Source organism: Columba livia, chromosome Z, assembly GCF_036013475.1.
Source record: "Columba livia isolate bColLiv1 breed racing homer chromosome Z, bColLiv1.pat.W.v2, whole genome shotgun sequence".
Classification (NCBI taxonomy): domain Eukaryota; kingdom Metazoa; phylum Chordata; class Aves; order Columbiformes; family Columbidae; genus Columba; species Columba livia.
Window position 1 is genome coordinate 45538268 of NC_088642.1, and position 12722 is coordinate 45550989.

A 12722-nucleotide genomic window follows, 5' to 3' on the forward strand; every position below is an offset into this window, starting at 1 on the left:
TGCCTCAGAGCAAGAATTTCACTGTCTAAGGTGCCACTTAAAATTTTTATTACAATAAAACGTTACAGCAGGTAACTTGCCCAAAAAGCAGCTTCATTTGATCATTAAGAAAAGCTAGAAGTTGCATCAAAACCAAGAGTAAACATGGTATTGTAGAAAGTGACCTGCTTTAAATCCTCACCAGTTCATACTACATTAATTTGTCCTGTCACCAGTTGACTTTGGATTATGTCAGTGCTGGCATCTTAGCAGAGATTTAAATTGTAGAAAATTTTCAAAGTCAGAGCTGCTATTGATAGCAAGTTGGGAAAGGGATTATCTAATTCATCCGTGCTCCTGAAAAACACCCTTTTACAGCGAAACCACATGATTAAGCTTAAAATATGAACCTGTGATGATAGTAAAAGTAATTATTCTTCTTGTCCTTGCTACAGAGGACACCAAAAGTACCTTCAGATACTAAGCTCCATCTGCAGGAAGGAGAATCTGAGAACCATTTTCTTTTCCATGCTTTCTTTGAAAACTGTTAATCCCTTTGTGCTAGAGGGGTATGAAGAAGATATTTGGAAAGCAGCAGAGAAAGGGAGACTGTTAACAGAGAAAGTGCAGACTCATGGGAGAGGGGTTGTGTGGTATCACAGCAAGTGTTAAGGCTTTTTAAATGGTAGCTTATGAGAGATGTTTAGGTGTCACTTCCTGCTGATTAAGAGAAGACGTGGTCTTGGGAAGAAAAATATTAATTCCTGGATGAGTTGCATCAACACGGGAGGAGAATGTAGGTGACTATAAATCAAAGGTTCAGACCTGCAGATGTTCAAGGAGCTGGGAGGGATGAAGCGGCTATTAAAAGAGGGAAAAAATACCTTTTATTCCAGAACTGTGGGAGGTTCTTAGTGTTTATGTTTTTGTTTTGCTTGGGTTACAGGCAAACTGATGATGCAGGTAAATATTATCAGTAATCATTTTGCAACATTTTTGGTCTCCCATCTTCCTTTCTTTCCTTTCTTACCAGAAAAGATGTGTGAAATGAGAGTGAAAGATAAGAAATAAGTTCAAAAGATGGCAGAAAGTAATTTAAAGAAAAAAACTAATCAGCATAGAAATACTTTACTGAAGGCAAAGAGAGTCATGAATAATATTTTTGTCGTTCCACAAGTCACTCCTGGGGTCAGATTCAGAATCTTACCAAAAGATTTTTACTAGCTGCTCTCAGACTACCTTTTGTCAAATGGTTGTCTGGAACAGTGCAATGAAGACTTACTCACTGAACTTTTATTTTTGATAATGCTATCTTAAACTAATACAACAAGCATAGTACATCTTGTATTCTGCTGATTTTTAATTGCTTTGTTAAAAAAATATTCTGTTACTGACTAAGAAGTGGAGAATAATTTTTCCTAGTCTTCCCTGTTTGTTAACAATCTTTTCGTAGCAATGGTGTGTTGAGAGATACAGAACAATATTTGAATTTGGGAAGGGTGGTTCATTTACTTGTTTTTTTTTTATTATCCCAGAAGCTCAGAGACATGGTTATTGAAGTTAAAATTTGGGTGCAGATCTCTTTGAAGATAATTTTACAGCCTTTAGGAACTCTTCCTAAAAAGATATAATATCACACTCTGTTAACGTTTCATGAGGCTCACTCTGTTACCTAGATCAGTATTGCAGCCTGAAATCAAGGCAGAATTTGTCCCAATTAGCTTGTTCATCTTTAAACAGGGTCAATAGTTAAGTCACTGACAATAATAGAAGCCACCCACTGGGGAGCTAGTCAGACAAGTACAGGTGTTAAAATAATTGTGTTAATGTTTTCAGCGTTGCTTGAGGAAGGATAACCCATTTTTAGTAATTTTTTTACATTATTAAGTTGGTTGCAGATCAGATTTGTGACAGCTGCTCTTATGACATAATTTATTTTTGATTTTTAGAAGGGAATAAGTCAATGTCTCTGTGGCTTAGGCCTGCAAGTTGCAGGTGATATGTAGGACTAGAAAAAGCTTCATGTCAAGAATAGAAAATGCAATTCTGTACAGGCACTGTTATGTTCAACTGGAGCCAATGTTAAGTGAGGCTCACATGTTGTAGAGTAGTTGGATTTTGTCTATATTAGTGTGTATAAATAACACAGATTGCAGGTTGTGATCAAGTTAATTCACGGGGGATGCAAAATTGAAATAGGGCTTGGGTAAAAGGCAGACAAAAGGTTGCCTCACATTGCTACTGGCTTGTTTTGTAGGTTGGTGTGTATCCAGCAGGCTAGTATAATTGAAATGGTTGCAGAAAGGGTCTGTTCTTGTCTGTAGATTAGTATTGTGGTTGGAATAGGAAACAGAACAGTATGACTTGGGGGAGATTTGAGGAATTAGCAGAACTCATCTTGCCAATTTTTGAGCCCTGTAAAAATGGAGACAAGGGTAATGAATTGTTATAGCAGAGTGCATGTCTGAATAGAACTGTTCTGGGACAACAGCCCAGTGGAACTTCTGCTGATTTTTTGGTGGTGTTTGTGTTTGATTTGGTTTGGTTTGGTTTCCTGCAGAGATTTTTCCTTGAGAGGCCTTGCTTAGAACATTTCTTTTATTATTTTAGATTTATCCATTCATTAAAAGATGAGAATAAATTTCTGTGACTCATCTCTTTTTAATTCTGTGTTGGTGGCAGCAAGCATATCTGAAGTGTTCAACTGTATATCCTGGAGATGTTTTGGGTGCATGATATGCTTTTAATGGGAGTCGATTTGAAGTGGAGTAGGTGCTGAACATTTTAGGTAGCCCCATCCCTGGCAACTACATCATCATTAGAACGCATAACAACTGATTCCGTGCTTGTATACCTCTCTTGGGGCAGTAGTGTAAGAAGGTGATTGTGTGAGTTAGCAGAGATTACTTTCTTACAGAGGCATTGCAAGATGCTGCTTCTTCTATTTTATCTCTCCTTGCATGTTGGGCGATATTTTGGTGTGCAAGGAACCTGTTTTCATTGTATCCTAATCTAACTAGAGATAAAGCACCAGTTTTTGGGGGGGCTGGGGTGATGGGTTTTTGGTAGGTGTTTTTCTTACAAACAGCCACAAAAAATCAGTGCAAGATTTTTCTGTTTGTTTTGCATAGCACAGGGACACTGAACAATTTGTGGTATCCAGGTCTTTTAGAAATGGTAGGATTGCCATTGTGGTAAAATATTCTTTTGCTCTTCTGATTGTTTACAAGTATTTTTCCTCTTGCAAGAAAGAAATTAATTGAGGTGTTGGACTATTCATTTCCATATGTGTGACTGGCTTTTTTGTTTGTTTGGATTTACCTACTTATTTGCCCTTCACACTGAAGTGTGGCTTAACACTTTTGAGAACTTAAATGGTAAAAATGCCATGTAAATTGAAATATTACAAACTGCTAGGAGGATTGGTTGAATCCCCTAACAGGATCTGTTTCTGTGTTTTTTCAGAGTCTTTGTGAGAACCAGAACTTATATTGATGTTAATCTCTGCCTAGAAGGGTTGTATGGATTTATTGATGATACTGTTATCCTATGGGGCTGTATGTGTCACAGATAAGGGTTTCCAGTGTTGAATTGTGCAGGGTCAGCTATGTTCCTCTTGACTTAAGTGCAAGGCAATGGAATCCTACAGTCTACATTGTCAAGGCATAATATTAGAAAACTACCATCTCTTTCAATAAGGAAGCGTTGGAAGCAAGGCAGAGACACAAAAAAGTGTCACTGAACACTGCAAAACAGGAATAGGAACAATAGCAACAGGTATTATCTGTAACATGATCATCAGCTAAGGAGAAAGCACATGGCAACAGACACTGCTTGTGTACATACTGGTGGACTGCCTTTCTCTTATAAACTGGAGAAATCAATGAGTGCAACCTATTGTCCAAAAGCCCATGAAGAAGAATGACTCAGTAGATTGATAAATAGTTTCATGTTTTGCCTTCATCCTCAGCAGAAGCTTCTTGGGAGCATGTAAAATACTTGCCCTAAATTGTCCTGGCTAGTACTGGTGCTGTTCTTAGTAGCTCTTTATTTTGTGAAAATAACCCCTTTGGCTTAACTACTTTGTAGAGCAAAGTAGTACCCTTTATTCATATGGCTGGCAGATTTGGAGCCTCATAAATTTGTTTGTATCATGACTGTATGCAGTAGTTCAAAATAACAGTTTCTAAATTTTATTGATTAAGAGTATTAAATTAGCAAAATAAAGTATTAAAGTGAAAGTGGTAAACCAGACAGATCTGGATGTGGCTTCTACTGTCTGCTCAGTCATTTTGCTATTGTACAAGATCATTCCTTTTTAGTGGCAACCAGTTCTTGACGTGTAGAAAGCAACAGGTTTTCTGTGTGCCCTTGGAGCTCAATAATCATGCTTTTCACTGTTGTGCAAACTAAGTGGGATCTATCATTAATACCAGCACACATCACAAAACACATGCAGGGTCAGAACTAGAAGATTTTTTTTGAGTTTCCTAGTACTTGATATGTCAACATCTTCATTAAATTTAATTACTTGCAGCAGGAAATGCGTTTAAAACTGCTAAATTAAACAGCCAGTGCCCTGTTCCATCTTATTCTGAACTTTAGCCTTTGCCAGTGGAAAAGAACTTGGCCTCATCTAGAGACTGAAATATAAATACATTTGTTTGCTTTGCCAGAGCTAGGCCAGGTACAAAGCTGCTTTACTAAGACCAGTTTCTGGGATTGTTGCTTAAGAACTGTGAATCCCTTCCCATTTCTGTACGGTTTTTCAAAGCGGATAATGCATAATCAGGATGTGTGTCTTCTACGCTACTTGACAAATGAAATCCTGAGGGTGCAAAGGGCCTTTAGCAGGTTTGCTAAAGCAATTTCATATACTCCCATAATGAGAGGAGAGCAGTGGGAAGCAAGGAGCCTTTTCAACAAAATTGTCTGGGCTGATGCCAAGAAGGTAGGATTGTTACAATGATTCACTCAGCCCCAGAGCCACGTATCTCTGTCTTCCTTCTACCTTTCAGAACAGAGGCAAGCTTTCCATATGATCAGACATACTACCTTTGATTTTTTTTTTTTAAATCCATACTATAGTTTGTAGCTGATTTGTTTATTCACATACACTGCTGCTTTCAATAAGGGATATTTTTCTGACTTTCCAATCAGGGCAGAAGGTTCCTGTCACTCTTAATCTTTGGTGCTGTTTCTCTCTCGTTGTTGCTACTGTGTCTTGGTGGTTTATGGCTGCTGCTGTTTTGGGAAGACCACAACAGTCAGAGTCCTAACAGCCTGGAAACCTTGTATTGGAGCAGAATACCCTTTTCTTTGTATTTAGTTCGGGATTTGTGTTCTTTCAGGGGGACAGGCTTAGACTTCTCAGTTTTAAAGTCTGAGACCTTTTTATTTGACTTTTGTTTGACTGGGGAGGCAAAGGGCCAGTAGTGATTACAGAGCACAGTCAGGCAAAGCAGCTTCAATACGTAATTACTCTAATTGCAAGATGAGTTGGAAGGATAGCATCCATGTTAAGGATGCAAGATGATGGTCTGCTTATCACAGAACAGAAGATGTGTCTGCATTTGTAGTTACAGTCAGACTTGTCCTGCGTGCTGTAGGTGCCCTGTAGGAGTGATGCTCCATGTATCATGTATCACTCTGAAGTATTAGATTAACCCTTCTTCCTTGCAGGCTGCTTTTTTTCCCCAGCCATGTTCCTTCTTTCTCTAAGCTAGACCAAGTTCCTGCTTTACCCTCAGACTTTGCCTGTCTTTCCTTCCCTGAGGTGCTGCCAGTGGCCACACTGCCTTTTGGTGCTTGTTAAAAATCTCCAATACTTGTTGGTGTGCCTTACTTCTTGTGGTCAGTGTTAAACTAATTATCAGAGGTTAGATCACACTGGAATTTTTCTCCTGCATCAGATCGGCAGGGACTGCTGGAACAAGTGCAGGACTTGTTCACCTCCAGGTTTACTGATCATACTCCTCACTGTTTTAAGGACCTAGGGCACTGGGGATGATGTTGTTCTCTGCAGCTATCTTCCACTGGTGTATAGCTGTTTGGCGTCAGGCCTTTTCCTACAGTGTGTTGAGAACATCTTTGTGTCTAGTGAAACTGTCACTGGCTGTGATCAAGGGGGTGTCAACTTGCTGTTCATTGTGCTCTTTTCTGGTCCTGAGCTTTTTGTGCTTGAACTGAATAGGTAAAGGCAAAAATTGAGATTCCACGCGATGGAGAAAGGAACTCATGCACTGGGAGAAACTTGCTGCCAGTCTTCGTATGGATTTGGCCAGCCTGCTGTGATAGAATTGATGCCATATCGAAAGACTTGCCTAGGGCAGACAGAATACAGAAGAAGTTGTTTGGGTGGATCAAGTAATAAATGAAGGAAGAAACATCTTCTGGATTTCTTCTGGACAGACAGAAATGACCTGATTGCACCCATGGGGGAAAGAAAGAAGCATACCTAGACTTCCGGGTTTTTTGTTTGTTTGTTTGGGGTTTTTTTTTGTTTGTTTGGTTGTTTCTTTTGTTTGATTTTGTTTGGTTGGTGTGGGGCTTTTTGTTTATTTGTTTTTTTGGGGGGTTGTTTGTGTTTTGTTTGGTTTTGGGGGGGAGGTGTGTGGGGGTTTTTTTGCTTGTTTGTTTTGTTGATTTTCATTTTTTGTTTGTTTTGTTTTACCCTGACAATTCTACTTTCTTTTGACTCTGATTTGTATGTTCAGGATAGGGGACAAAGTGGTAGGGGATGCTCTCTTAGCTGTCACGTACTTTGGCTGTCCCTGGAATTTGTGATCAACTCTACGCAAAGTAAAAAGGATGCTATTGCTGTGAAGGGGTATGTAGTATGTCTTGACCAACGCTGTGCAAGACAGCATTCCTGTAGGCTGCCATTCCCATGTGTTACTAGCCTTCTTCTTTAAGTTAACTGATACTGTTCTTGTCCCCTGAGACTCCAGTTGCTTTCTATTGATCTAAAACCTGCTAGAGGGATTTGGTGTTTGACAGAGAAGTAAAACTCCTTTGCTGGTTTAGCTCTGTTGAAATTGACATATGTCGTCATCATACCTGATGGCCTGAAGTTAGATGTATAAGTAGCTGGTTTTATTTCTTCTTTAAGGGACATTGTTACTACATTTGGTACCAGTATTTGAAAATACTGCCCGAAGTGATCTGAGATCACTCAGAGCTGGTGATAGAAATTCAGTCTGTTGGCAATAATAATGATAATGTCAAGGTGCATGCTGAAGGTCTCCAGAATAAATTCCAAGTTTCCAAGCTTTATACTTAGAAGAGGTCCTCAGTACCCATATATTGTCACTGTAATTTTAGGACTAGTTTTAAAGGAGATTGCAAAAATGTAGGACTTTATGAAGCTGGTTTTCTTTCCTCTCTTCATTTCAAGCTTAGAGGCAAGTGAGCAGTTAGGCAACAGCAGCATGTGTGTTTGTGGTTATGTGTTTGTATTAATACAGATACTTAAAAGGACAGAAAAATATAGAAGGAAGTGTTGCATGCTCCTGAAAAATATCTGATCAATTGCCCTTAAAATTGAAAAGGAAATAATGGAGCATAATAGCATGAGGTTGGTTTGGTTACTGGTGCCAAAAAAAAAAAAAGCTTAGTAGATTATTGTCTGAAAGAAGAATCAATTGAAGTAGGAAATCTCTGTAAATTCAGAACATAACTTGTGACCAGTAAGTCCTTTTGGCAGATGGGTTAAATCAACATCTTGTTTAAAGCTCTTCACAGGTCTGTTTGTGTTCCCCTCTTCTGTAAGTGTGCTTCCATTTATGAGTTTGAGTTTAGCTCAACAGAATAAGGAATAGCTAGAGAACTTTCTGGGAACAGGTAAGCACATGAAGATCCCAATGTTTGACATGTGGCACAATTCTTGTTTTTTTGTGCCACCTATTAGACAATGGAAATTTATTCCTTGAATAACAGCTGATAAGAATATACAGTTGAAACATGACCAGCAGTTTAAACTGTTCACCCTTTATAAGCCAGTGGCAGCAGATTATCAGCCTGCAATATTCTTGAAACAGAAGGCATGGGCAAACAGACGTGAAATAACATGAATGGCAGAGGAAGGGAAACAGGATGCACTTCATTGCATTATCTCTGTGTTGTAAGCAAAAATGGCAATGCGCAAAGCAACCAGTGGGGTTCAAATGCTGTAGTAGCTGGCACTGATGTTGCAGAGGTTGCAAGTGGTAGAGCAGTTACTGAAAAGAGGCTGGTTTATAATGAGAGGGTTGTGTGCAGCCTGAATGTGAATAGTAAGTGGCCAGGTCACCTAAAAAACTGCAGGAAAGTTAAATTGACATGAAGCCAGGAAAAATTATGTTGTGGGGAGGATGTATGAAAAGAAGGGATAACTAGTAATTAAACAGCTATTATGATGAAATGTTTCCTGACCCCTGAAATGGATCCTTCCAAATCACAGCATTAGCAGGGCAGGGTAATGATTCAGGCAGTGTTCATGATCGTGTTGTACCTGTCTTGAACACTGATGCTTATAGGAATTCCTGGAAGTGTTGAATACTCAAAAACAGGAGGGCATAGGAAGATCTTTCACTGATACTTTTCTTCTGATGGACATAATTAATGGTATAACTTACTTCATCAATTATGTTACTTCTTCCTAAGTCCTGTAGAATTCCTACTGCTTTTATTTGCATCATCTTATCCAGAGAATTATAGACATTCTGCCATTGCATAGCATGTATCCTGTCTCAGTTCTATTCAGAGATAGATATGCACATAACTCAAAAGGGAATTTGACGTTATAAAGAAACATAGATATAGTTTCTCACCTCTTTTGAACAAACAAGATTACATAGTCCATGTATCTTTCTGGTTATCCTTTTCTGAGCCTTAGATATATGTGTAATAGCTTTCTCACAAAAGCTGGTCCAAAACTATCCAAGAAGTAAGCTTTACAGATAATGATGAAATAAATTCCTCTAATAAGGTTTGGTATGGGTGTCTTTTCGTGTTGTTGGGGTTTTTTTTTGCATAAATCCTTTGAATGGCAATTTTATTCCAGGATTTTTATTTCCTTTCTTCTGTGATTACTCTTTTCTTTTGTGTTTGGGAGTATGTGAACAAGGACACAAATTTTGTTTCTGTTACATCTCATTCACAACATTTAGCAATGTAAGGGTTCTTCAGTAAAAATCAGAATTTAGTTAGAAGATTAGGTTCATATTCGGTTATTAAACATGCAGTGATTAAAATTTCCTTGCACTGTATGGTTCCCTGAGCTTCTTCATGAATGCTTTGTTGCATCCCTCTGAATCTTAATCTCTTCGATCTTCCCCTCCCCTAGTTAATTTATTGCCAGAACATTTCACCCTCCCACATATTCTTCCTTCCAGGTCAGTGCTGCATGGCATGAAGTGAACAAATGTGTGTAGTCTTGAAAATTTTTGTATGACACCCTGATATGCCACCTTCCCACTTCTCAAGCTGTTGCAATTCATTACTATATGCTATCCTACCACCCAGTGAGCTGCTAATTTTGAGTCCCATCAAATTTCAGAAGAGATTATGTTTCTAAATCTCATAAATTTCACTCTTAGCCTTATCTTATGCCTTTAAAAATAATTATTAGTTCTATCCTCCATGCTTTTGTCCATACATTTTGTGTTTGTTGATATTTGTTGGTATATTTTTTGGCATCTTCATTTGGTTTCACAAATATGTTTCTATCCAGAGGAAACGATTTATCATCTGCTTAATTCCTTGAAATTTATCTCTCATTCTTCATAGAAATCTTCTCTTTATGTGAATGAATTCAGAGAAAATTAAATAGCATTCCAAATGTTTTCCTTTTAGTTTATTTAGGACTTTGTTTCGCAGATCCATAATGTCCTAGGCCTATGTTGTTACTATGTTACTTCAAAAAAAAAAAAAGTTTTAAAGCATTTTTTGTTATTTATACATTCTATTTCTTCCTCCCCGCCCCTGCTCTCAGGAGCCAAACGCCCCAGTTTCATTTGTCATACAAATGGTGATCTCTTTTGACTTTGGTTGATGTTTATCCCTTGATTTATCAGAAAAGCATTGTGAATTCATTTTTATCTCCCACTGCCTTCTTCTGGTCATTGAGCTGTTCATTTATTAGTAGTTTTCAAATACAACAAGCTTGCCTGCCAATGTTCTCACACAGTTGCTTTTCCTGAACAGTGTTTTTCCCTCCATCTCTATCCCTCATTGTGCAGACATGCAGATACTTCTATTAGGTCTGTCTAGTTCTGTTCACTTTAAAAGGATGAAGCAATGGTTTGATTTTGTTCCCCTAACAGACAGTTTTTCTCTGGTTTCTTGGCTGCTGTTCAGTGTCTCTTACTTAGAATGTCCCAGTGTTTTTCTGGTCTACTGTTATTTGTCTAAGGTCTCTTGTTTTAGTGTGTTTTGCTGTTGCGTATGTGTTCACCAGTAGCTCTGAGAATACCTACAAATAACTAAAACATCGTTTAATATCTGAGTAAATTTCTGTATCTGGATCAGAATCTCTAGTTAATATTTTCTTCTGAAAAGATGCCAAGTTTTCCTTTTTTTAGGTGTCTGAAACATGTTACATGCTGCAGATGATGCATGAAAACTTGGATTTTCATTTTGCTTCTGTGGTGTGTTTTCATTGTATATTTTTTCCCCAGTGTATGATCCCAGGCTAATGCAGGTGTGTATCAAGCTGCGTTTTCACTATTTCATTGCATTGTAGTGGAGACTGTGAATGCTTTTCTGAATGAGGTGGTAACTTTCAGTATTGTTGATAGACTCTGTGCCATTCTTTGTGTTTGTACTCTGAATAAAGTTTTGAGGTGGCAACATCACTTACTGGGCATTGAAGTGGTTTAGGCACTGTGGAAATGCTTTCTCTCTTCACCCCGTGGAGAGACACTATGAGACTTACTTATGTATTATTACCAACACACAGTAGTTATTTAGATATGGCTGTGTAGATGGGGCACCATGTGGACAGTCATTTCTGCTGCTTTCCTTTCAACTAGTCATTTCTGCATTTTGTTATGAGAATACTGTTGTGTACTGAGGGTAGATTCTGTGGTCTTTTAGATCCATAGGTGCTGGCAAGGATTACAGTACTTGCTAACCTTGTTATTCTTCCTGCACGGGTAGTCTGGAGGTAGATGTGATATGTGAAATCTCAAAACTGAGATTTGCAGCATTGCTGCTGTTCTTCCATTTTTTTACTACATCAATTACTGTTAATTTTTGCCTCTTAGCATGATTGTAGGTGTCCTTCCTTTTATGTCAGATCATCCCATGCTGTTACCTTGCTTTTGGAGTTCCATAGCGAAGTCCTTCCATTCAGTTTGGATAAAATTACTGTTAAAAATGAACCTCAGTGTTTTTGGTGTGGGCTTTTTATGTTTGTTTGATTGTTTTAAATCAGTCAGGACTAAATATTCAGTTTTCTTTCATCTCATTGCATATATGAACATCCTGTGTTTTCTTGTGCTGCCTCAGGGCTGTTCAAAGAAAAAAATGCCATTTTTTTTTTTGCTTAAACTTAGAGGGAGTACTTCCCAGTTTACATTTTTCTTCATTTTCTTTCCTTTTGTGTTTTCTCTTTGTCTTCGTGTTTTACATTGCTTAATACAGATTCACTAACTCTTCCCTTTGCTTATTTTAATGTCTTTCATCTGCTTTGTGACTTTGATGTGGGCTTCTCATGCTATTTTACTTTTTTCAGGCATGGATGGCTAGACCCTCTTCCTGCTAAAGGCCAAGGTTGTTAGCACTTTCCTAGAGTGCTCCCAATCCTTTGCGCGTGCGGTGCAGGAAAAAGACTGAGGTGGAACTTGCATTATGTACAGCCATGACTCAATTGTTGGTCAGTTCTGAGGGAAAAGCTCTGCTCTCATCTTCATTCTCCACTCTTACATCCAGGCATCCTGTTGTTGCGGCAACACCACCAAAGGGTGTCCGGCAGTTTGGTGCACAGCAGCTTGAGGCTTGTGTAAACGCTAAGGACTTGATCAACATCTTAAGTCAGCCCAGCACTGGAGTACATGCAGAGCTGTTTGGAACATCAGCCTGCTCTTCCAGGAGAAACAGAGAAGGTGCCTATGTAGAATTGCTCTGCCAGTTTAAGGCAGTGCTTTTGCTCCTTGGCTGTGGGTTTGCCTCCATAGTCCTTCTCTTGGGTACTGCTTTTGAAAGGTAAATAAAAGTGCGAAACCTCAACCCCATCACCTGTTTCTTATTTGCTGGCAGTTCATTCTGTGCTGTGTGCTAAAACGCATGTTTGGAAACAAACTCAAGTCAGTTGCTGTCTTTCCACTGTCTTCACTGGTTTTAGAGTGAACATGAAAAAGAGTGGTTCCCTGAAGTTGGTGGAAAACCTTCCATGCTGTTAGTCAGCTTTGGACTCTGTCCGAAGTGTTCCTGGTGGAGCTGGATTGCACTGGCATGCTAGGGTAACTGTCTGGCAAGCAGATTCTCAGAAACCAACAGAAACACTATATACATGTTAATCCTGGGTGTTTTTCTTCAGGAAGTGCTAAACCTTGCGCTCCAGAAGGACTGCAAAATAATGAAAGCATTTGGCAAGGGAAAAGGGGAAGAATACACAGGCAGAACTAGGGACATGCATGCTACCATTGTTCAAGTGTAAGACTCTCCATATAAACTCTTTGGATGGCTTTTTTTCTGTAAATATCATAACTATTTTAATGGTAACAGAACAATATGCTAAAAATTGTAAGGTTGCCAGCATG

At 38.7% G+C, this 12722-nt stretch overlaps 1 protein-coding gene across 12 annotated transcripts in view; it reads left to right on the top strand.

Annotated features, from left to right (window-relative positions):
* ZNF462 (zinc finger protein 462) overlaps nt 1-12722 on the top strand; it is a 96702-nt gene that overhangs the window by 59453 nt on the left and 24527 nt on the right. The window lies entirely within an intron of this gene.